Source organism: Crotalus tigris, unplaced genomic scaffold (assembly GCF_016545835.1).
Source record: "Crotalus tigris isolate CLP2741 ecotype Arizona unplaced genomic scaffold, ASM1654583v1 scf7180000018684.1183181, whole genome shotgun sequence".
Taxonomy (NCBI): Eukaryota; Metazoa; Chordata; class Lepidosauria; order Squamata; family Viperidae; genus Crotalus; species Crotalus tigris.
In genome coordinates, this window is record NW_024097145.1 from 766,456 (window position 1) to 790,000 (window position 23,545).

The window sequence follows — 23,545 nt, forward strand, 5'->3', positions numbered from 1 at the left end:
TGGCTGCCCAACTTGCTCATAGATACTCTGGGAAAAGCTTATAGAAATAAACCCCCAAGACAAAACTAGCACAAGAACCTATTATCCTACCCACCTTAGTGAACAACAGTCAAACCCATCACTTTATGTACTCCTTAGCCCACTGGGCTCCCCCAGGCCCGTTGGTCTAAACCAGGAGTAGGCAACCTTGGCTCTTTTATGACTTGTGGACTTCAACTCCCAGAATTCCTGAACTAGCATGGCTGGCTCAGGAATTCTGGGAGTTGAAGTCCACGAGTCATAAAAGAGCCAAGGTTGCCTGCCCCTAGTCTAAAGCATGTCTTCAGAACCTTTTAAAGGACTTTCAAAGTGGGGGGTGGGGAATTTTATCTCTGCAGGGATGATGTTCCACAATGAGGGAGCTACCACCGAGAAGGCCCTTCTTGGTCCCGCCAGATGGACCTCCTTAAGAAAGGGGACCCATAACCTCTCCTGCCTCCATGCTCTGGTGAGTCAAGTAGAGATGACTAGAAAATGATGGTCTTTCAAGTGACAAGGAGGGAGCCACCATGGAGAAGGCCCTTCTTCTTGGTCCCACCAGATGGACCTTCTTCTTAAGAGAGGGGACCCATAACATCCCCCGTCTCTCCACTCTGGTGGATCAGGTGGGGATGACTGGGAAAAGATGGTCCTTCAAACAATAGGGAAGGAGCCACCATGGAGGAAGGCCCTTCTTCTTGGTCCCACTAGAGAGGGGATGTGTAACATCCCTGGCCTCCCTTCTCTGGAGGTTTGGGAAGATGGAAAAGACAGTTCTTCAAACAATGTAGCCCCAGGCCGTAGAGGTCTTTGAAGGTGACAACTAGCAACTTGAACTGGTTGCAGAAGAAATTGGAAACCAATGCAGCTTCTTCAAGAGAGGTGGCCCATGTGTGAATCTAGGTTTGTGCAAAAACACGTAAGCCACTGTATTTTGCCCTTACCTTGTTCTCTCGGCCAACCCCCACCCCATACATCAAGAGCGTAGTAAGAGCCATGCTTCCCTCAATCCTTTAATAATGTTCCAGATCTGCAGATGTTTCTTGAACTTCAATCTGCTTCTTCTGTCTTTTTTTATTTTTATTTTTATTAAAAGTTTTACAAATTTATTATAATATAAACCTCCCCACTCCTCCTCCCTTCCCCCCTCCCCCACTTCCCAGAGCTGATTACAGGGTAACAAATAAACAAACATAATCTAACTAACATAAACCAACTATACTATCAGTCAAAACCATAACACACTTTAACTGCTTCTCAAAACAAATATTAATAAATTAAAACAAAAGTAATAATATAATTAAAACTATTAATAATTATCAATCTGCTTCTTCTGTCTTGATGTGCTGAATTTTCTAAATTCCAACTGGTTGTTTGTTTGTTTCTTTTTTTTAAAAAAAAAGTTTTATTGATTTCCTAATTTTACATTTAAGTATTTAAAAACCAACATGGTGGCTGGGTTAACCGATAATTTGATAACACACAAATATCTTTAACAGAAATCTCAAAGTACCACATTAAATATTTCCTTTCTTTTCCTCTTAGCATTTACTGTCTCATATTTAAACTAATACAATTCTTATTATATCAATTGAATAAAAGTAACAGTCTTACAGTTATCAATAATTTTTAGCTTATATATATCCAAGTTATTTTAACATTCAGTCTTTGTAGACAATCAGCGTCCTAATTAATTTTCCCAATTTTTAATTTCCCATTCATATTTGAATTTAACATTTATTGGTTATAATTTCCAGGTTTTGAGTAACCAAAATTCCCATTATCAAATTCATCACAAAGTCCAATATTCAAAATACGCATCTGATCTATTCAAACATATTCTATTTCTGTTTGTTTCTTACTGGCTGAGAATAAAGACAGCCACTTGGCTAATCTTAATGGTCAGCTTCCAAAATCCCAGAAAACTCTATTACAAAAATATCATAAATCAAGAAGTACAAAAGGTAACAGCTGAAAGACTAAGTGCTTAACATTAAAATGCTAAACCATTAGGAAGCCTGGCTGAAAGTAATAGATTTTAGTCAAGCTGTTTGCTTGACTATCCAAGACTGTCAGCCAGGGATAACACACATGTTCCTCTAACAGTTTCCCCTTTTCATATAAAAGAGCCTGTGGCATTCTCCATTCGCGTGCGAATGATGAAGAGACATAGTGGCAATAATCAATGCTTTATTCTCCTATTCCACCTCCAAGCAAACAAGCAAAAGGCACGCAGGCCTTTTTATAGGGCTTAAACCCCGGACAGAGTGAACCAATACGATTTCTTCTTTCTTCGCGCCTTGCGCATGCGCACAAAGCTGGTGCCACTCTGTCTGGTCCCGGGCAGCTTTTAGAATGCCCAGGACCGTTTGCAGCAATTCTGGGCCTGCTGAGTTTCCTCATCAGCCCAGGACACAACAGAGCCCCTCTCCTGATCCCAAATATTCCTTTCAGTTTGACCTGAAGCATATAAATCTTTATTAGTCAGAGTGAAACCTACAGTAAAGCAGGTGAGAGTTTGGACAGAGGGAGCTATAGAAGCACTACAAGACTGCTTTGAGTGCACAGATTGGGGCATGTTTAAGGAAGCAGCTACTGATAACCAACATACAAATGCTGAGGAGCATGCCACCACGGTGTCTGCATGTATCCAAAAGTGCATAGAAGATGTCTGTGTCCTGAAAAGCATGGTTGTGAGGGCGAATGAAAAACCGTGGCTGACTTAGGAGGTCCGCACGATGCTGAAAGCATGGAATGTGGCTTTTAAATCTGGGGACATGCTGACACTTAGAACCGCCAGAGCAAATCTGAAAAGTGCCATAAAAGGTGCAAAGCAAGCCCATTGCCAGAAAATTCAGATCTTTTTTCAGGACCCAATAAACACGAGGCGAATGTGGAAAGGAATCCAGGCCATTACAGATTACAAGGAGACTCCATCGAGAAGCAAGGACGACACAGACTTCCTAAACAAACTGAATGCATTTTGGGGTAGATTTGAGGCATCAAATAGCACTCCTGCTAGGAAAGCTGTGCCCCATCCTGATGAGCAAGTGCTAAGCTTTGATGTGACCTCTGTCGGGAAAACCCTGCAGAAAGTTAACATTCGGAAAGCAGCAGGCCCAGATAACATCCCTGGACAACCCAGTTGCCCTTTGGAAAAACCAGGAAAGTCCAGTTGCCTTTTGGAAAAAGTGCCTTTGGGGCAACCATGACTTGGATGATGGAGAATTTCCACAGACATCCAACAGGTAGTTCTTGACTTGGGACCAGAATTCTCCTTCCTAAGCGAGGCCATTTCTAAATGAGTTAAGTCTAATTTTGCAAACTTTTTTTGCTCACGGTTGTTAAGCCAATCACTGCCGTTGTTAAGCGAGTCTTTGACTTTGCTTGTCAGAAGCTGGCTGGGAAGGTTGCAAATGGAGATCATGTGACCCCGGGAAGCCGCAACTGTGGAGGTGAGATGGGCGGCAAATAAAGCAAAGAAACAAGCAAGCAAACTGTGGGAAGTCAGCCCCCCCCCCAGAGGAGGAAATATTAAAAGGGCAGAAAAATATATTTCCTCAAAGGATCTTAAAGAGGCAGAAAAACGTGCCCAGTTTTCTTAATGTTCCCCCAGGCAGAGGTCAGCTCTGTAGAAATGCAGATGTAAATCCAGGAAGATTAAGAAGACAAAGATGCCTAAAATCTACATACCTCACCCAAACTGTAAGAGTCATCAGCCCCAGCCCCAGGGAAGCAGGCTATGACCTTTGGAACATAATAGGATTAACCCATCACCATCAGAACACCAGAAAGGCACACACCCAGAATCAGGTCAGAATACATAACACAGGAAATAGCCTCAAACAGGAATAGGAAACAACTCCAAAGAAAAGGCTCCAGAGGATATAAAAACCCACTCCCTACATGTGCTCTCTCTCTTTTCTTCCAGAGCCATCTTTCTGTCTGGCTCTCCTCTTCAATAAACTGCAACCTTCTTTCTAAAGCAGTCACCATGTTTATTCCCAGCTTGGACTGAACCACGATGAAGATTTTTCTTCCAACAAAACAAACAAACAAACAATGAATGAATGAATGAATAAATCCAAGTTGCCAAGTGCCCAAATTTTGATCACGTAAGCATAAGGCTACTGAGACGGTCATAAGTGCGAGGACTTACTGGCCGAGAGTCACTTTTTCATCACTGTTGCAATTTTGAATGGTCACTAAAACTGATGACTACCTGCATTCTTAGTTCTGTTTTCTTTTTTAGTTTGGCTTCATTTTATTTTTTTTAAAATGCTCTTGTGAATAATTATTGTACAATGGTTTTAACTAATGATTACCTTAATTTATTTGCTTAATTGCCTACTTAATTATTTACTGGATTGTTGTGCGCCGCCCAGAGACATTTCCACGAGACGGGCAGCCAAATAAAATGGATTAATTAATAAAATAAATCGTTTATTTTACTTGTTGATAAATTGCCCTTCTGGATGGCCCGTTCCCTTCAAAGAGTTCGTCCTTTTCTGTCTCCTGGGAAAAAAAAGTCCGCAACAAATGTAGATATTATTTTTTTCCCCCTCTTTTCTCCGATCAAAGAAGTCAGTGGAGCCACTCTCAGCATTTCCTTCCCCAATCCCTGTCCCGGTGAAGGATCTTCTTCCCTGGCGAAGTGGGCCGAGGCAGCCCAAACCGGCAGGTCCTGAGCGAAGGGAGCATTTAAAAAAAGCCAGTCAAACTAATTCAAGCTGGCATAAAATCCATGCAGGACATTGAACTGTAATGATTCTGACAATACAGCCAGCCGATAGAGATTATGAAATGAAAACAGCCCAGCAGGAATGCCCGATCGATGAGAGGGAGCAAGAGTTTAAGCGCGCAGGAGACCAGCCCCAGGACTCTGGAGCAGCCGTTGTTCTGGGGGTTCTATGCGCCTAACATGAGGGGCATGGTTAGAAAATGGAAGATGGCAGCTGCAAGGGTGTGATTGAAGCTCTCTCTCTGTGTGTGTGTGTGTTATATATACACAAAAACACACATCTATCATCCATCCATTCATCCATCCGTCTGTCCGTCTATCTGTCTGTGTTTGTCTGTCTGTCTATCTATCTATCTATCTATCTATCTATCTATCTATCTATCTATCTGTCAGTTTCTATTTGTTTCTACTGGTGTCTGTCTATCTATCTATCTATCTATCTATCTATCTATCTATCTATCTATCTATCTATTTTTATCTGTTTCTACCGCTGACTGTCTGTCTGTCCATCCGTCCGTCCATCCGTCCGTCCGTCTGTCTGTCTGTCTGTCTGTCTATCTATATCTCTATCATCTATGTCTGTCTGTCTATCTGTTCTTTCATCTATCTATCTATCTATCTATCTATCTATCTATCTATCTATCTATCTATCTATCTATTTTATCTGTTTCTACCGCTGACTGTCTGTCTGTCTGTCCATCCGTCCGTCCATCCATCCGTCCGTCCGTCCGTCCGTCTGTCTGTCTGTCTATATCTCTATCATCTATGTCTGTCTGTCTATCTGTTCTTTCATCTATCTATCTATCTATCTATCTATCTATCTATCTATCTATTTTTATCTGTTTCTACCGCTGACTGTCTGTCTGTCTGTCCATCCGTCCGTCCATCCATCCGTCCGTCCGTCCGTCCGTCCGTCCGTCCGTCCGTCCGTCCGTCCGTCTGTCTGTCTGTCTATCTATATCTCTATCATCTATGTCTGTCTGTCTATCTGTTCTTTCATCTATCTATCTATCTATCTATCTATCTATCTATCTATCTATCTATCTATCTATCTTGTTTTTTCTTTTACGACCCTTTAGTCCCTTTATTTTAGAAAAACCAAGAAAGTCCATTTGCCTTTTGGAAGAACCAGGAAAGTCGAGTTGCCTTTTGGAAAACACAGTCGTTCAAACAATGTAGCCCCAGGCCATAGAGGTCAATAGCAAACATCCCCATCTTCAAAAAAAGAGGGAAAAGATCGGGACCAGTCCGAGTGACATCAAGCCAGTGAAGATTCAGGAGCAGATCATGCAATGATAATTTATCAGAAGTCAACTTGGATTTGTCAAGAAGAAATCTTGACAAAGTAGCCTTATTTCATTTTGGGGCAGGGAGTTTTCTGAACAGATTGACAGAATGCCCTGGATATAATATATGTATCATTATTTTAGGCTGCATCCATCAAAGTATACTGCCAGGTCCCAGAGAGTAATCAGTCTACTTTATTCTGCTCTGGACAGGTCCCACCTTCAGTATCACAGCCAGTTGGTTTTATAATTGGAGAAGGATTTAGAGAGAGTTGGACAGCTCCGGAGAAAGACAGAGAAGGTAACCAGATGTTTTAAGAACATCTGAAATGAAAAAATTGGGCATGTTTAGCCTTGAGGAAAGAAACCCAACTTGATGAACTAAAAAGAAGAGAAGGACTAGGGGTGATATCATAGCAGTCTTTCAATATTTGAGGGGCTGCCAAAAAGAAGAAGGGGGTCAAGCTATTCTCCAAAGCACCTGAAGGCAAGACAAGAAGCAACAGATGGAAACTAATCAAGGAGAGAAGCAACCTAGAACTAAAGAGAAATTTCCTGACAGTGAGGGCAATTAATCAGTGGAAGAACTTGCCCCCAGAACATGTGGATGCTCCATCACTGGAGGTTCTCAAGAAGAGATTGGACAATTATTGGTATGAAATGATATAGAGCAGGGGTAGGCAATCTTGGCTCTTTTATGACTCATGGACTTCAACTCCCAGAATTCCTGAGCCAGCATGGCTCAGCTTGGAAACCTCTTCCTTTTCCCCTCAGCATGGCTGGCTCAGGAATTCTGGGAGTTGAAGTCCATGAGTCATAAAAGAGCCAAGGTTGTCTACCCCTAGTATAGAGTCTCCTGCTTGGGCAGGGGGTTGGAGTAGAAGACCTCCAAGGTCCCTCCCAGCCCTAAGATTCTATGACTTCTATGTTACATGTGTCTATTTGAGATTAGCATTGGACAACCATTTATCCAGGATGGTATAAGGCAAGGGTCTTCAAGCTTGGCCCTTTTATGACTTGTGGACTTCAACTCCCAGAATTCCTCAGCCAAGTTTGAAGACCCCTGGTATAAGGACGCTTGCCTTAGGCAGGGCGTTGGACTAGAAAACCTCCAAGGTCCCTTCCAGCCCTAGCATTCTATCATCCCTCTCCTGCTTCTGTGAACTCTGTTCCTAGTTCCTGCCAGATTTCCCTGATTTTCTTCCCAGGAAACCTCTCAGATTTTATGTATCTTGCAGCTGTCCTCCAAGAGGATCAGAATAAAGGGAAAACATAACTCAATGCTGGTTCAGTTAAGGATGATTTTAGCCTTGTCTGGGCATGAGAGGAGGACCACATTATGGAATCCCATAAGAAAAAAAAAAGAGATTGTGGACATGTTTTTGGTATACAGTAGTGGCCAAAATTGTGGAAACCTTTTGGGAAAAGTGTATTTTTGAGGTTTGATGGCTAATAGCACCACTTTTTTGGGGGGGGGAGTAGTACCATAAAATTAGATATCAATGGAAAGATAATTTAATCAAGAATGTAATGCAACAAAGTTTGTTCAATTATTTATACTGTATTCTAGGAAAAGTTATGGCCAAATAACCAGAAAAAGGAAGCACAACTTGCTTAGGTTGATATCAGGTAGCTTTCCTTCATCTGATTGTAGCCAATGAGCATGAGTGTTTAGAGAGCCAATCAGGTGTCATCTTGTTTTGGTAATGAGCCAATCAGATCACAGTAGGATTCAGTTATTGTTATGTATTGAAGCTGAGAGGAGGACATTGGTCAGTGTGTTATGTGATGGCTATCAAGTTGGTTGGGTTTTTTTGTGTTCTTTCATTTAGTGAGATTGTAAAACGTAATAAAATTAAAGCAATGGTGCAAAGAGTTGACCGGTCGCCCAGAAAGCGATGTAAAATAGTATTATTAATGAGCCAGCAGTGTGCTGCAGCTGCCAAAAAGGCCAACACAGTGCTAGGCTGCATTAACAGAGGGATAGAATCAAGATCACGTGAAGTATTAATACCACTCTACAATACCTTGGTAAGGCCACACTTGGAATACTGCATCCAGTTTTGGTCACCACGATGTAAAAAAGATGTTGATACTCTAGAAAGAGTACAGAGAAGAGCAACAAAGATGATTAGGGGACTGGAGGCTAAAACATATAAGGAACGGTTGCTAGAATTGGGTATGTCTAGTTTAACGAAGAGAGGACAAGGGGGGACATGATAGCAGTATTCCAATATCTCAGGGGCTGCCATAAAGAAGAGGGAATCAAGCTATTTTCCAAAGCACCTGAAGGCAGGACAAGAAGCAACGGGTTGAAACTAATCAAGGAGAGAAGCAACCTAGAACTAAGGAGAAACTTCCTGACAGTTAGAACAATTAATCAGTGGAACAGCTTGCCTCCAGAAGCAGTAAATGCTCCAACACTGGAAGTTTTTAAGAAGAGACTGGACAGCCAGTTGTCCGAAATGGTGTAGGGTTTCCTGCCTGAGCAGGGGGTTGGACTAGATGACCTCCAAGGTCCCTTCCAACTTTACTACTACTATTATTATAAGCGAACAAGGCTACAGTTATAAAGAAATGAGAAGAAAAATGGGTGGAAACTTAACCAAAGGTGGCATTTCTACTGTACACTTTTCCCAAAAGGTTTCCACAATTTTGGCTACTACTGTAGATAGGAGCAGGTTCCATATCCCCAAAAACGTACTTCATGCTCTCCAGGGATTTGGGATATCAGCTCCTATTAACCCTGGCCATCATGGGCAATCGAAAAGGATTGTGGGACTCGAAGTCCTAAATAGTGGCAGTCATCAGCTCATGCCCATCAGGTGAATGCAAATTCTTCTATCGTTTCTTGATCCCAACTTCTCAACTTAACACAGGAGAACAAACCCATCAGGGAAGGAGTCAGCAGTCCATCTGCATTTGAGAGACAAGGATCACTCTTTTGAAGACAGCAAAGTCCACATTCTGACAGGGAGAACTGCTGGTTTGAAAGAGGGGTCAAAGAGGCCATCTATTTCAGGGGTGTCAAACTGCCAGCCTGCAGGCTGGATGCGTCATCCGGAAGCCGCGACCACCCTATTGCCGACAATGGCAAAACTGTCCCGATACGTTGTGCGACATCACACGACGTCACGAGTTTGACATGTCTGATCTATTTGAAAACTGAACCTCCCTCCCTCAACCACCCATCTCCTGTTTAGCACTTCCAAGAAGGCTCCACACCCATTTGTGCTCTGATTCACGTGACCCTGAGGGCGCGGATAAACCTCCAGGTGGCCTCAACGACTCTCAGAGAGAGCGCTAAAGGCCAGATGACTGAAAGGCTTATAAATCCTTCCATCTTCCACCATTTGGTCAGAACTGAAGAAGCTTCTTGGATGAGGTGCGAAATGTTTTCAAAGAAAAAAAACCCTAAAAAAGACCAGTGGTCTATGGAGATTCTCAGTCATCCAGGTCATGGTTGTCCCAAAGTTGCTTTTTCAGGAGGCAAACTGGACATTTTTTGTTTTTCTCTGAAGACGTTTCACTTCTCATCCAAGAAGCTTCTTCAGTTGCATTTTGAAAAAAAGGACCTTTGGGACATCTTGAAGTTAATAATAATAACAGTAAAGTTGGAAGGGACCTTGGAGGTAATCTAGTCCAACCCCCTGCTCAGGCAGGAAACCCTATACCATTTCGGAAAATGGCTGTCCAGTCTCTTCTTAAAAACTTTCCAGTGTTGGAGCATTTACTGCTTCTGCAGGCAGGTTGTTCTCACTGTCAGGAAGTTTCTCCTTCGTTCTAGGTTGCTTCTCTCCTTGATTAGTTTCCACCCGTTGCTTCTTGTCCTGCCTTCAGACCCTTTGGAGAATAGGTTGACCACCGCTTCTTTATGGCAGCCCCTGAGATATTGGAATACTGCTATCATGTCCCCCTTGTCCTTCTCTTCCTTAAACTAGACATACCCAATTCTAGCAACCGTTCCTTATATGTTTTAGCCTCCAGTCCCCTAATCATCTTTGTTGCTCTTCTCTGTACTCTTTCTAGAGTCTCAACATCTTTTTTACATCGTGTGACCAAAACTGGATGCAGTATTCCAAGTGTGGCCTTACCAAGGCATTGAAGAGTGGTATTAATACTTCACGTGATCTTGATTCTATCCCTCTGTTAATGCAGCCTAGCACTGTGTTGGCCTTTTTGGCAGCTGCAGCACACTGCTGGCTCATATTTAGGTGATTGTCTACTAGGACTCCGAGGTCCCTCTCACAGTTATTACTATTGAGCATGGTGCCACCTATGCTGTACTTGTGCATTTGGTTTTTCTTGCCTAAATGTAGAACCTTGCTTTTTTCACCATTGAATTGCATTTTATTAGTTAGTGCCCAGTGTTCAAGTCTGTCCAGATCCTTCTGTATCTTAAGCCTATCTTCTGGAGTGTTGGCTATTCCTGCCAGCTTGATGTCGTCTGCAAATTTGATGAGTTCCCCATCTATCCCCTCGTCCAAATCGTTGATTCAGTTGGGAACTGAAGATGATCCAAACGGCAAAGACAGGACCTTTTGGCCGCCTTACTGCTCTTAGAAAGTTTCAGATTCCCTCTTCCCTTTGGGAGTGAGACCACTACATTCTACCTGGCCCTGTTCTACCAACAAGGATCTTGTCTGTGCTTCCTGGTAGCTCTGAAGTCCTTCAGAGACTATGAGCTCTGTTCTGACCCAGATAGAGTCCTATCCAGGACAGACAGATAGTCCTATCTTTAGTCCTATCCAGGACAGACAGATAACTCAATAGAAATGATTGCAAAACAGATAAATGTATTTATTCAGAGGAAATACTTGCAATTGTGTTGGTTGTTTCTTCTGTATATTACTCATCTGTTCATTTCTATAGGTTATTTGATAATGGATTTTCCCCTCTTCTTCTGCATAAGCATCACATATTGGCATAGGATCTCCAAGCCGTGTGGCTAGGAGACATGAGGCTGGATGAACAAAGGCATTTCAAACTGGGCACATAGCCAATATGTCCCGAGAAGAGCTCAGAGGATCCTCCTACTACTGACCTGTTAACATGAGATAGCTAACTAGCTAAAACTACATTTCCCATAAACCATCTCTTAAGGAGACAGCACTTAACCCAATAAATGCCAGATATTCTAACATACAGATACATGCTCTAGTCAGGGTTACATAGAGTTACACGATCCAGAACAAGCTCACTTTCTATTCCCAGAGACCCAAATTATCTCTTCAAAAGCTGTCATCTTAACAGGGGTCCTCATTCATTTGCTATCCAGAAGAAAGGAAAGAAAGAAAACATGACACCGCATGCAGCACAAATCCAGATGTCCCAGAACGTGGATTGCCTTGTCCATGGCTGAATGTCTATGGAGATTCTCAGTCTTCCAGGTCCTGGTTGTCCCAAAGGTGCTTTTTTCATGAGGCAACTGGACTTTCTTGTTTTTCTTTGAAGGTGTTTCGCTTCTCATTCAAGAAGCTTCTTCAGGTCTGACTGGATGATGGGGAATGTCAGGATTTATACTCCTTGCAGACAGCTGGTCATCTGCCTTCTTTTAGAGAGTCATTGAGGCCACTTGGAGATTTATCTGTGCCCTTGGGATCACCTGATTAGTGCAAATGGGTGTGGAGCCTTCTTGGAACTGCTGAAAGGACTGTGTTGTAGACTGGAGAGGTGGTGTCATATCCCTCCCCCTCTGTTGAGGGAGGGCTGTTCAATTTTGACATAGCTTCTTTGACCCCTCTTTCAAATCAGCGGTCCTCTCTGTCCAAAATGTGGACTTTGCTATCTTCAAAAGAGCGGCCTTTGTTTTTTAAATGCAGATGGACTGCTGAATCTTGTCCTGAATGGGTTTGTTCTCCTATGTCAGTGATGGTGAACCTTTTAGAGACTGAATGCCCAAACTGCAACCCAAAACCCACTTATTTATCGCCGGGTGCCAGGTGGGCATGGCTGTGGTGGTCATGGCAGACTGGATGGATGTGGCCAAGGTGGGCATGGTCACCTCAATGTTGCTCATGGGGAGGGATGCCTGTGGGGGCTGGGGAGGGTTGGGGGAAATCCAGGGAGTCTCTGGCAGATGGGACAGTGAGCAGGAGGCTCGTCCTGTGGGGTGAAGCGAGGCAAGGCAAGGCAGGGCGGGGGTGCCATTGTCGCGGGCAAGGCGAGGCGAGAGCTGGGGAGGCTGCTGCCCAACACCATCATCCCCTGCACACAGAGGCCAGCAACAGTGTGACACGGGCTGACAGTATCTGTCAGCAGCCATAGCCTGCCAGCCCCTTGACCGGCGCACTCTGGGGCTCCGCAACCCGCCACCAGCAGTTCAGAGAAGCCGCCTCTGAGCTGGATGGATAGCCAACAGCTGAAGAGGCGATGCAGTGGGTCGTGCCTGGGAAAAGGAGAGCATGTGAGGCCAGGAGGGACGAGACGGAGGGGAGGGAAACCAGCTGTGCTGGAATGCATCTGGCCACGTGGGACCTCGGTGAGTTAGAGGCGGCTGGTTGAAGAAGGACGGTTGCCATCTCCGGGGCATGGCGCGCTTGCCCACAGAGAAGGCTCTGAGTGCTGCTTCTGGCACGCGTGCCATAGGTTTGCCACCACTGTCCTATGTTGTGCCATGCATTTGTGAGGTGGTTGTTTGTTTCCCCAATGTACAGGTCTGCACATGGCTGATTGCACTGTACTGCACATATCCCATTGCTCAGTTTGTGTCTGGGTGTTTTGTCTTTGGGGTAGACAAGCTTCTGACATTGTATTCTTGGGTTTGATGTGCACAAGTATGTTGGGTTGGCTGAAGATTCTCCTGAGCTGTGTCCATGGCTGCTTTTTCTACTGAACCTTATTTCTTTCAGAACAAAAAACGGATTGCAATTTACCAAACTGCTTTGGGGCTCGCGAGCAGCTGCCTTAACCTCTCTCAGATCTGAAATTGCTCTGGCAAATAGAGACGCCTCTCCAGACATCTGAAATAAACAGCAGCAAAATCCAGCAAGCAACTTTTGGCACAATGGCAGGTTGCCGGTCGTGGCTCAGGACAGCGCCAGGGGCCACTTCAAAGATCACATCTGCCCTACTGTGAACTGCATTTCCCGAGAAGTCAGCCAGGCAGCTGCTGTCAAAACCTTCCTGGGACACTGGAGTCTGTGACAGCTTTACAAAGGGCAGCTTCAGAAAGGGGCTTTAGAGACCCAACAAGGGGATGAAGTGACCAGGAGTGACAGTGTGACTTTGGGATATTTTGACAATCGATGTTATTTATACAGCTGAAATTACAATGGCTTAGAAACGACGGCAGGAAAGGCCACTTCTGCAGCTTTGATCAAATGCCCACATGCAAGTTAAAATTTCAGCCTCTGTGAGAATCGACAACTTCTTTGGGTTAAAAAAAAAATCCTTTCTGCTTTGGAAACCAAGACTGTGTCCTCCAGTTATTGGGACTGCAAAGCTTAGCCATGTTGATTAAAAGAGGAAGGAGGGGTGAAATTGGTGTTTATTTAAAAGATCACCCCCCAGGCGGTCCCTGGAGCTCTCTGAACTTTTTTCATGCAGACGTTTCGTGACCCAATTAGGGAACATCATCAGTGCTAGAAGGGAGTGTGGTTTGGGAGGAGGAGGAGGAGGAGGAGGAGGAGGAGGAGGAGGAGGAGGAGGAGGAGGAGGAGGAGGAAAAAGGCTGTGGGGTCCTTGGGGCTCTCTGAGCTTGGCTATTTTCTTGCAGACATTTCATGACCCAACTAGATAATATCAGTGCTAGAAAGAAGTGGGTTTGCAGGAAGGAGGAGGAGGAGGAGGAGGAAGGAGGGAGGAAGGAAGGAGGAGGACGACCGTGGGGTCCTTGGTGCTCTCTGAGCTTGGTTGTTTTCTTGCAGACGTTTCATTACCCACCTAGGTAATATCATCAGTGCTAGGAGGAAGTGAGGTTTGCTCTCTGTTTATATGCTAGTGGCTTGCCCTGTCAGTATTGATTGGAGTGTTCTTGGCAATTCCTTGATTAGGCTGTTGTTTATTGTTAGCTTGTTTGTTTGATTTGGTAGTTCATTGATTGGGGTATGGTACTAGACAATATATAAACTAAGAACAAACCCCATTCTCTTCTAGCACTGATGATGTTACTTAGTTGGGTAATTAAATGTCTGCAAGAAAACAATTAGGTTCAGAGAGCACCAAGGTAAGGTAATAAGGTAACCGTCCTTCTTCAACCAGTCCTCCTCCTCCCCCCTCCTCCTCCTCCTCCTCCTCCTCCTCCTCCTCCTCCTCCTCCTCCTCCTCCTCCTCTTCTTCTTCTTCTTCTTCTTCTTCTTCTTCTTCTCCTCCTCTTCCTCCTCCTCCTCCTCCTCCTCCTCCTCCTCCCCTCCTCCTCCTCCTCCTCTTCTTCTTCTTCCCCTTCTTCACACCACCCTCTCTTCCAGTACTGATGATGTTCCCTATTTGGGTCAGGAAATGTCTCCAAAACACCCAGTCTCAGAGAGCACAGTTCAACCTTAAGCTATAAATATTTTCTTCTCTACCTCTCTGCTTACACCATTGCTCTTACCAGAGAAAAATCTTGCTCTCCAGAACAACAGAGAAGAGACCTGGCTGCCTTCTGTGAAATACTTTTTTCTGATACTTAAGGAAGCCAATTATCTTAGCTCAAGGCTAACTCTTCAGGGGCTGCAAATCAGCCACAGTCTGATTTGAACTTGTGAGTAAGGACCCAAAGTGGCCTGATTTAATTTGATTCAAGCAGTTCAGGAGGCAAGGTTCAGTTTGGTGAAAGCACTGATGACAGAGGTACCTTTAAATTCAGCCCAATTCTTGATGACCTGGCTGAGCTTCCACACACAGACAATATTCACTGGGTGTTGGGACCTGCACAGACTTCATTTATGGAATTACCCAGATAGTTTGGGGGAGGGCGGGGGCAGGAACAAACATTTGTTTGGCATTATCTGGGTGTTGGTTGCAGGAGAGGATGTAGCAGTGGTGGCGAACCTATGGCACGCATGCCAGAGGTGGTACTCAGAGCCCTCCCTGTGGGCACGTGCGCCTTGCCCCAGTCTTGCCTCCCCCTGTGGCCCCCCTCCTCACCAGCAGCATCCTGGAAGGGAGTTGCCCCCGAGCGCAGCCCGCGCAAAGCAGCTCAGCCAAGGACATGGCAGCCGGGCAGCGGGGACAAGACTCCGCCCTCACACCCCATCGTGCACAGTTGATGCTGCGGGGTGCGGGCAAAGGGCGTGGTCGCCATGGCACTGCTGGGCTGCCTGGGTGATCTGTGGCAGGCTGTGGAGGCGGTGGATGGCCCTGTGGGCGGGTAGGGTGGGGGCGGGTCAGGAGGAGTGGGGGTCAGAGCAGGGGCAGGTTAGGGGCACTCGGTCTCTAAAAGGTTAGCCATCACTGGGATATAGCAACGATGAGATCAACCAATAACCAGATAAGCAAGGATTAACACCAGACAAAGGAGAAAGCAATTCCCTCATCAAAGAACTATGACAGAGAACGCCACACTCCCACCAACGCTGGCAGCGCAAGTTACTGTCTTGAAATAGGGAGGAAAGCCCACTTTCACTGATGACATTACCTAGTTGGGTAATGAAACGTGTGCTAGAAAATGCCTTCATTTCAACCCTGAGTAACAAATATTCTCTTCTCTGGAAGAAGAAATACTCAGAACAGGGCCTGAATGAAGGGAATCAGATCTCTGATCCTGGCTGAAGATTTGAAGGTCAGTTACATTTCCCCAGACCATTCACAATGCTCTCTGGAAGAGGTATTATTTTTCCATGAGACCTGAAAAGGAAGGAGGGAGGGAGAAAGGGAAGGAAGGAAGGAAGGAAGGGAGGGAGGGAGGGAGGGAGGGAGGGAGGGAGGGAGGGAGAGAGAGAGACAGAGAGAGAAGGGAAGGGAAGGGAAGGGAAGGGAAGGGAAGGGAAAGGATCCCTCATTTCAACCCTGAGTTACAAATAATCCTTCATTGGAAAAGGAAAAGGAAAGGAAAGGGAGGGAGGGAGGGAGGGAGGAAGGAAGAATCGAAGAGCGAGAGAGAGGGAGGGAAGGAAAGAAGGAACAGGAAGGAAGAAAAGGGAAAAGGGAAGGGAAGGAGGGAGGGAGGAAGGAAAGGAAAGGAAAGAAAGGAGAAAAAGAAAAAGGAGGGAGGGGAGAAGGAGAAGGAGAAGGAGGGAAGGAAAGGAGGGAATGAAGGAAGGGGTGAAATGAAAGGGAGGGAGGGTGACACGATAGCAGTGTTCCAATATTTGAGGGGCGATCACAGAGGAGGTCAACCGCTTCTCTAAAGCACCAGAGGGCAAGACAAGAAGTGATGGTGGAGGATCATTAAAGAGAAATTTAACCTAGACCAGCGGTTCTCAACCTATGGGTCACGACCCCATTTGGGGTCGATCGACCATTTTTGGGGGGTCGCCAAAGGTGGCGATCCGCCATTTCCCGTGGCGCCGTGCACGCGTGTCGCGCATGGGGGCGCCACCGCGCATGCGCACCGCACATGGGGGCGGCGCCACGCATGCACGTCACGCATGGGGCGGCGCCACGCATGCGTGCCACGCATGCGCAGAACATTTGTGTGACGGGGATCGCCGTCACACAAACGTTGAGAAGCACTGACCTAGACATTGCCTAACAGTGAAAAACAATTAACCAGTGGAACGGCTTGCCTCCAGAAGTTGTGGGTGCTCCATCACTGGAGGTGTCTGTGGAGATTCTCAGTCATCCAGGTCATGGTTGTCCCAAAGGTGCTTTTTCAGGAGGCAAGTGGACTTTCTTGTTTTTCTTTGAAGACATTTCCCTTCTCATCCAAGAAGCTTCTTCTGCTCTGACTGGATGGTGGGGATTACTGGAGGTTTTTCAAGAAGAGACTGTGCATTGGGGGTTACATTATCTGCTTCTAATGTAAAATTGTATAAAAATAATTATGAAAAGCTGTGGATGGAGGTACAGAAGGATTTAAAAAACTGGAATAATTTACAGTTATCCCTTATGGGCAGAATTGCAGTTATTAAAATGAATGTCCTGCAAAAGTTTATTTTTTTGTTCCAAATGTTACCTATCTTAAAGAACGAACGTAATTTAGATGAATGGCAAAAAGGTATTAATAAATTTGTTTGGGCAGGGAAAAAACCAAGTGTGAAACTTAAAATAATGCAAGATTTTCGTGAGAGAGGTGGACTCAAGGTACCAAATATGAAATTGTATTATGATGCTGTAGTATTGACATTGATTAGCGACTGGGTGAATTTAACAAATACAGAAATACTTCATTTGGAAGGCTGGGACCTATTTTTTTGATGGCATGCCTATTTAATATTTAATAAAAAAGTGGATTGGGTTTTTAAGTCTCATATTATAAGAAACTCTTTGCTAAGAGTGTGGAGAAAGTATTATAAAAGTGACTTCAAAATACCATTATGGGCTATACCTCGGCATGCCATAGAAGGTCTAAGGAAAGGGGTAAATATGGACAAGGTCTCTTATGTACAGTTATTAAGATGGGATGGCCAAGACTGGCAGTTAAAATCTTTGGAAGAATTAACACATGAAAACTTAACTTATTCATGGTTCCAATATAGACAAATAGTGGATAGATGGAATATGGATTGTAAAATGGGCTGGCTTAGAGAAGATGAAATTTTTTTAAAACAAGTAAGAGATCAAAGGCCAACCCATATTAAGAGAGTTTATGGGGTTTTAGTGGAATTAGATTCAGAACTTGAACTAGTTAAAGATTGTATGATTAAATGGGCACAGAATATTGGTGAAACGATTTTAATGGATACTTGGGAACTTATTTGGATAAGAAATGTTAAATTCACACAAGCGCAAAATTTAAGAGAGAATTTTTATAAGATGTTTTATAGATGGCACCTTGACCCAAAGAAAATGTCCATTATGTACCCTAATCTACAGCCGAAAGGCTGGAGATGTGGATATTTGGATGCTACCTATTACCATATTTGGTGGACGTGTAAGCATATAAAAGCTTTTTGGATTAAGATATGTTGGAATATTCAAAGAATTTTTAAAAGGAGGGTAAAATTTACTCCGCAATTATTTTTACTAGGTATTGTTATTGACTGTGATGCTAAGGAGGTTATATTGATGTTAATTTTGATTACAGCCGCTAGGTTGTTAATAGGACAATATTGGAAGAAGGAATCTTTGCCTACTTTACAAGAATGGTTTCATAAAGTTTCGTATTTGGCAGAAATGGCAAAGATTTCGGCTTTCTTAAAGGAGCAATCTCAAGAAAAATTTTTTGCGGTATGGGAAAAATGGATAAATTTTATACAACATCATTTGGATATGGAAAAATATTATTTAGCCTTTTTATAATTTGTAATGATTGTTTTTTCTTTCTTTCTTTCTTCTTTTTCTTTTTTATATATATACATTTTTTATGTATTATTATTTATATATATATATATATTTTTATATATATATGCTTTATTCTTCGTCTACTTTCTTCTTTCTTCTTTCTCTCTCTCTCTTCTCTTTTTATTTTTTTTTTCTTTTTTAGTATATATTATTCATTTTAAAGTTTATGTTTTGTATATTATTATTATATATATTATTACTGTGATTTTTATTATTATTATTAATTATTTTATAATTGCACAATGTTATTTTAAAATATTTGTAAATAATCCTATATTCAGTTCGGTTATTGGGGCAGTCGGGGGGGGGTGGGGTGGTTGGGGACGGGGGGGGTGGATTTTTATTTGTAAAACTTTTGAAAAACTTCAATTAAAAAAAAAAAAAAGTAAGAGACTGTGCAGCCATTTGTCTGAAATGGGAGGAAAGGGATCTCCTGCTTGAGCAGAGGGTTGGACCAGATCAGTGGTTCTCAACCTTTTTAATGCCGCAACCCCCAACCGGTCGTAAGTCAAGGACTACTCAACCGGTCGTAAGTCGAGGACTACTCAACAGGTGCAGCACCGTTTGCAGAATGGGACTTTTGGCGGGCTCAGCAGGGCAGAGACAGCCTGGACAATTCCTATTGGCTTTTGAAAGCCAATAGAATTAGTGTCAGACCCAGCGTGCAACCTACCTGTTTGTGGTACCACCCTGCTTAAGATGACAAATGCATGCACCGCCAGGCAGCCTCGGCGACGCTGCAAACGGAACCGCCGGCGCCATCCTCGGAGAGCTGCCGACGCCCCTACAATGACGGGCTTCGAACCACGTGACCAGCTAGCGTGGAGAGCGGGGGGTAGCGCGGAGAGAACTGTATCGGACTAGAGGATGATAATTAAAGGCAATGAAAGACGCTTAAACCGGGAAGCTGGGCGCTGGGTCTGACAGAGTTTCGGGAAAGGGGGACGCTGGGAAGAATGGGGTGTGGTGTGGGTGGAGTTATATATGGCGATCAGAGTAATCGTGTAATTGGGTACTCGTGTAATTGGGTAATCGGGTAATTAGGGTGTGTTTTGTGGGTGTGGTGATGGGATGTATTTAGGTCGCTGGGATGGGAGTCCTCCCAGGGCTGACTTTATTTTCAACATAGCGAAATAAAACCTTTGTTGAATACTGCAACGTGCCTGGTGCTTTGGTTCTCTTGACCACAAGTAGGACGTTCTTACATTTAGACTCTATTCAAGAGAATCTATTCTATTGGCTTTCAAAAGCCAATAGAATAAAAGGGAGTAGCACAGCTAAGGAAAAGGGGGGGAAAAAATGGCGGACTGCGTTGTTTGGCGACCCCCATGAAATGGTCGTTCGACCCCAAATGGGGTCCCGACCCACAGGTTGAGAACCACTGGACTAGATGATCTCCAAGCTCCTTCCAAGCCTGTTATTATTCTGTTTTTCTACCTAAAACGCGCAGATCAGAAGCAGCTTCATCCCGAACCATCTGCAGATACTTACCCCGCGTTGTTCGGGGGGAAGCAGCTTCTGACCTGAAATGGCTGATCCATCCAGCATTGCCAGCTGTTGCGATTCACAAGGCAATCCCTGCAGGCGACACACTCATTAACACAGGAAACAGCCTCTGTTGTCAGCAGAGAATCGCATATGTTGATCAGCTACCCAGTCCCCAGCTTGGACGCCAAGCTGCCATCCCAAAGCTACAAGCCCAGGGGCCACCTACAAATGCCTTTGTTTGTTTCTTTCTAGCAGAAGTCAGAAGAGCACGGAGCTGGTGAGGCTGAACTTCTCCAACTGCTTTGTTAGTGGCTTGTTTGACACACAATCCCACCCCCCCCCCACTGCCCATGCACCAGTGGTGCCTGATTGCGGTAATATGCTTTGCATAATGATTGTGTTTGCAGGCAAATTTGGCTGAATGCCCGGAAGAGATGCAAGGGGTCTTCATTTTCATCTCCTTTTCTTCTATCGCCACAATCTTTGAGGAGCCAGGGCAGGGCTGAAAGCAGCTTGGCAGCTTCAGAAGAAAGAATTTCCACAGCAAGTTTTCAAGAAGAGACTGGACTGCCATCTGTCAGAAATGGTCTCCTGCTTGGGTGGGTGTTGGACTAGATGACCTACAAGGTCCCTTCCAACTCTGTTATCCTATTGCATTCTGTTCTGTTCCGTTCCGTTCCGTTCCATTCCATTCCATTCCATTCCATTCCATTCTATTCTATTCTATTCTATTCTATTCTATTCTATTCTATTCTATTCCATTCCATTCCACTCTCTATTCTATTCTATTCTATTCTATTCTATTCTGTTCTGTTCTGTTCTGTTCTGTTCTATTCTATTCTATTCCACTCCACTCTCTATTCTATTCTATTCTATTCTATTCTATTCTATTCTATTCTATTCTATTCTATTCTATTCCATTCCACTCCACTCTCTATTCTATTCTATTCTGTTCTGTTCTGTTCTATTCCACTCCACTCTCTATTCTATTCTATTCTATTCTATTCTATTCTATTCTATTCTATTCTGTTCTGTTCTGTTCTGTTCTGTTCCATTCCGTTCTGTTCTCTGTTCATGCCTGAATTATGGGACATGCTTTAACAGAATAGCAGAGATGGAAGGGACCTTGGAGGTCCTCTAGTCCAACTCTCTGCACAAGAAGGAGACCCTATAATATTTAATATGGTCATTTTTAACTTTACAATTCTTTAACTTTTAATTTTAAAAACCTCTTGCAGAAGGATTGTCTAGGAATGGTGGGTTACATTAATTTCTGAGCTTCCCAGCTTGGAGCACTGATCATTAACAAGGCAATGTTTTCCTTCTGTCTTTAGAAGATCCTCCGGATTCAGAAGTTCTGTGGCTAAGGATCATCTAGTTGATCTTATTTAGTTAAAAACTAGGAGGACAGTGTCCTGCCTTCAGATGCTTTAGAGAATAGCTTGACTCCCTCTTCTCGGGGGCAGCCCATGAGATATTGGAACACTGCTATCATGTCCCCCCTCATCCTTTTTTTTCATTAAACTAGACATACCCAATTCCAGCAACCGTTCCTCGTATGTTTTAGCCTCCAGTCCCCTAATCATCTTTGTTGCTCTTCTCTGTACTCTTTCCAGAGTCTCAATATCTTTTTTACATTGTAGTGACCAAAACTGGATGCAGTATTCCAAGGGTGGCCTTACTAAGGCTTTATAAAATAGTATTAACACTTCATGTGATCTTGAGTCTGTCTCTCTATTAATGTAGCTTAGGACTGCATTGGCTTTTTGGGCAGCTGCAGCACCTGGCTGGCTCCTATTTAAGGGATGGTCCACCAGGACCCCAAGATAGGTTCAGGCCTTTGGCAATGTTAAATTCGGAATGGGTTAGTCTCACTTCTTGGTGTCCTGTTCCCTGATCTCTCTGTGAATTGCTAAATAATTCAGGAAAAGCAACCACCCAAAGGCTACGTTCACATGGAACACTTAATGTGATTACTGAATTGATCCTTGTGGGAGAGATTTAGTACAGGTAATCCTTATGGCCACAATTGAGCCCAAAATTTCTGTTGCTAAGTGGGACAGTTGTTAGGTCAGTTTTGCCCCAGTTGTTAAGGAAATCACTGCAGTTGTTAAGTTAGTAACACAGTTGTTAAGTGAATCTGGCTTCCCCTTTGAATTTGCTTGTCAGAAGGTCACCAAAGGGGATCACTGACCCTGGGACACTGCGACCGTCACAAATAGGAATCAGCTGCCAAGCTTCTGAATTTTGATCACATGACCATGGGAATGCCACAACTGGCCTAAGTGTGAAAAACGGTCATCAGTCACTTTTTTCCGTGCTGTCATAACTTCAAACAGTCACTAAACAAACTATTGTAAATCGAGGACTACCCATTCATGAGTCTCTTAACTAATCAGATGGGCTGAACCTGATTAACACCAACCAAAGTTGGTATGGTTTGTAAAAAACCCCTCTCTTGTAGCACTGATGATGTTCCCTACATGGGTAGTGAAATGTCTGCAGGAAAATAAGTTTAGAGAGTCTTCCTCCTCCTCCTCCTCCTCCTCCTCCTCCTCTCTGCAAATCCCCTCCCTCCTAGCACTGATGATGTTCCTTAGTTTGTTCATGAAACATCTGCAGCGAGCAACCAGACAGTGGGACGGAGTGGACGGGCTCTTAACTAGGCTTATTTGGAGGGGGGTTTATATTAGGCGCACGCTAAAAAATCATGCTAGGACTTATTTTCTGGGTGGGTCTTATTTTCGGGGAAACATGATACAATAAAACAGCCAAGTTTGGTTCTCTACAACTGAGATATCCGGTGTATTGTGTTCCAAATGGCAATCTGTCTGTATTCGAAAATCTCATAAGATCTTCTTCTTCTTCTTCTTCTTCTTCTTCTTCTTCTTCTTCTTCTTCTTCTTCTTCTTCTTCTTTTCTTCTTCTTCTTCTTCTTCTTCTTCTTCTTCTTCTTCTTCTTCTTCTTCTTCTTCTTCTTCTTCTTCTTCTTCTTCTTCTTTCTCCTTCTCCTTCTCCTTCTCCTTCTCCTTCTCCTTCTCCTTCTCCTTCTCCTTCTCCTTCTCCTTCTTCGTCTTCTTCTTCTTCTTCTTCTTCTTCTTCTTCTTCTTCTTCTTCTTCTTCTTCTCCTTCTCCTTCTCCTTCTCCTTCTCCTCCTCCTCCTCCTCCTCCTCCTTCTCCTCCTCCCTTCTATCACTGACGATATTCCCTAGTTGGGTAAAGAAATGTCTGCAAGAAAACAACTAAGCTCCAAGAGGACCCCAAAGGGGGCTTTGTGTGTGCGTGTGCTTGTGTTAGTATTTGGGCAGAGATCTCCCGAGTGCTGCTTCACCAGCCTTCCTTCCATTGTCGATTCCAAACTCATCCTGCTATCTCTGCATTTCTGCTGCTTGTCAGTGTGCAAAGTCGCTTTGATTCATGTCTCAGGTGTCTTCCTTAGCAAGCCATTTTGTCCGCCAAGCGAGGAGACAGATGCAAACTTTCAGGCCGCAGTCTCTGCTACCCAATTCCTCACTTTGACATCACATTAGATTTCCCAACCAGCTTCGCCTAGAGGGATTGTCACTCTCTCTTGAAAAGTGGTGGCGCCAAGTGAGAAGACGCTTGAAGTCAAGTCCCAAATCTGGTGGAAGGGTCTCAATAGAAT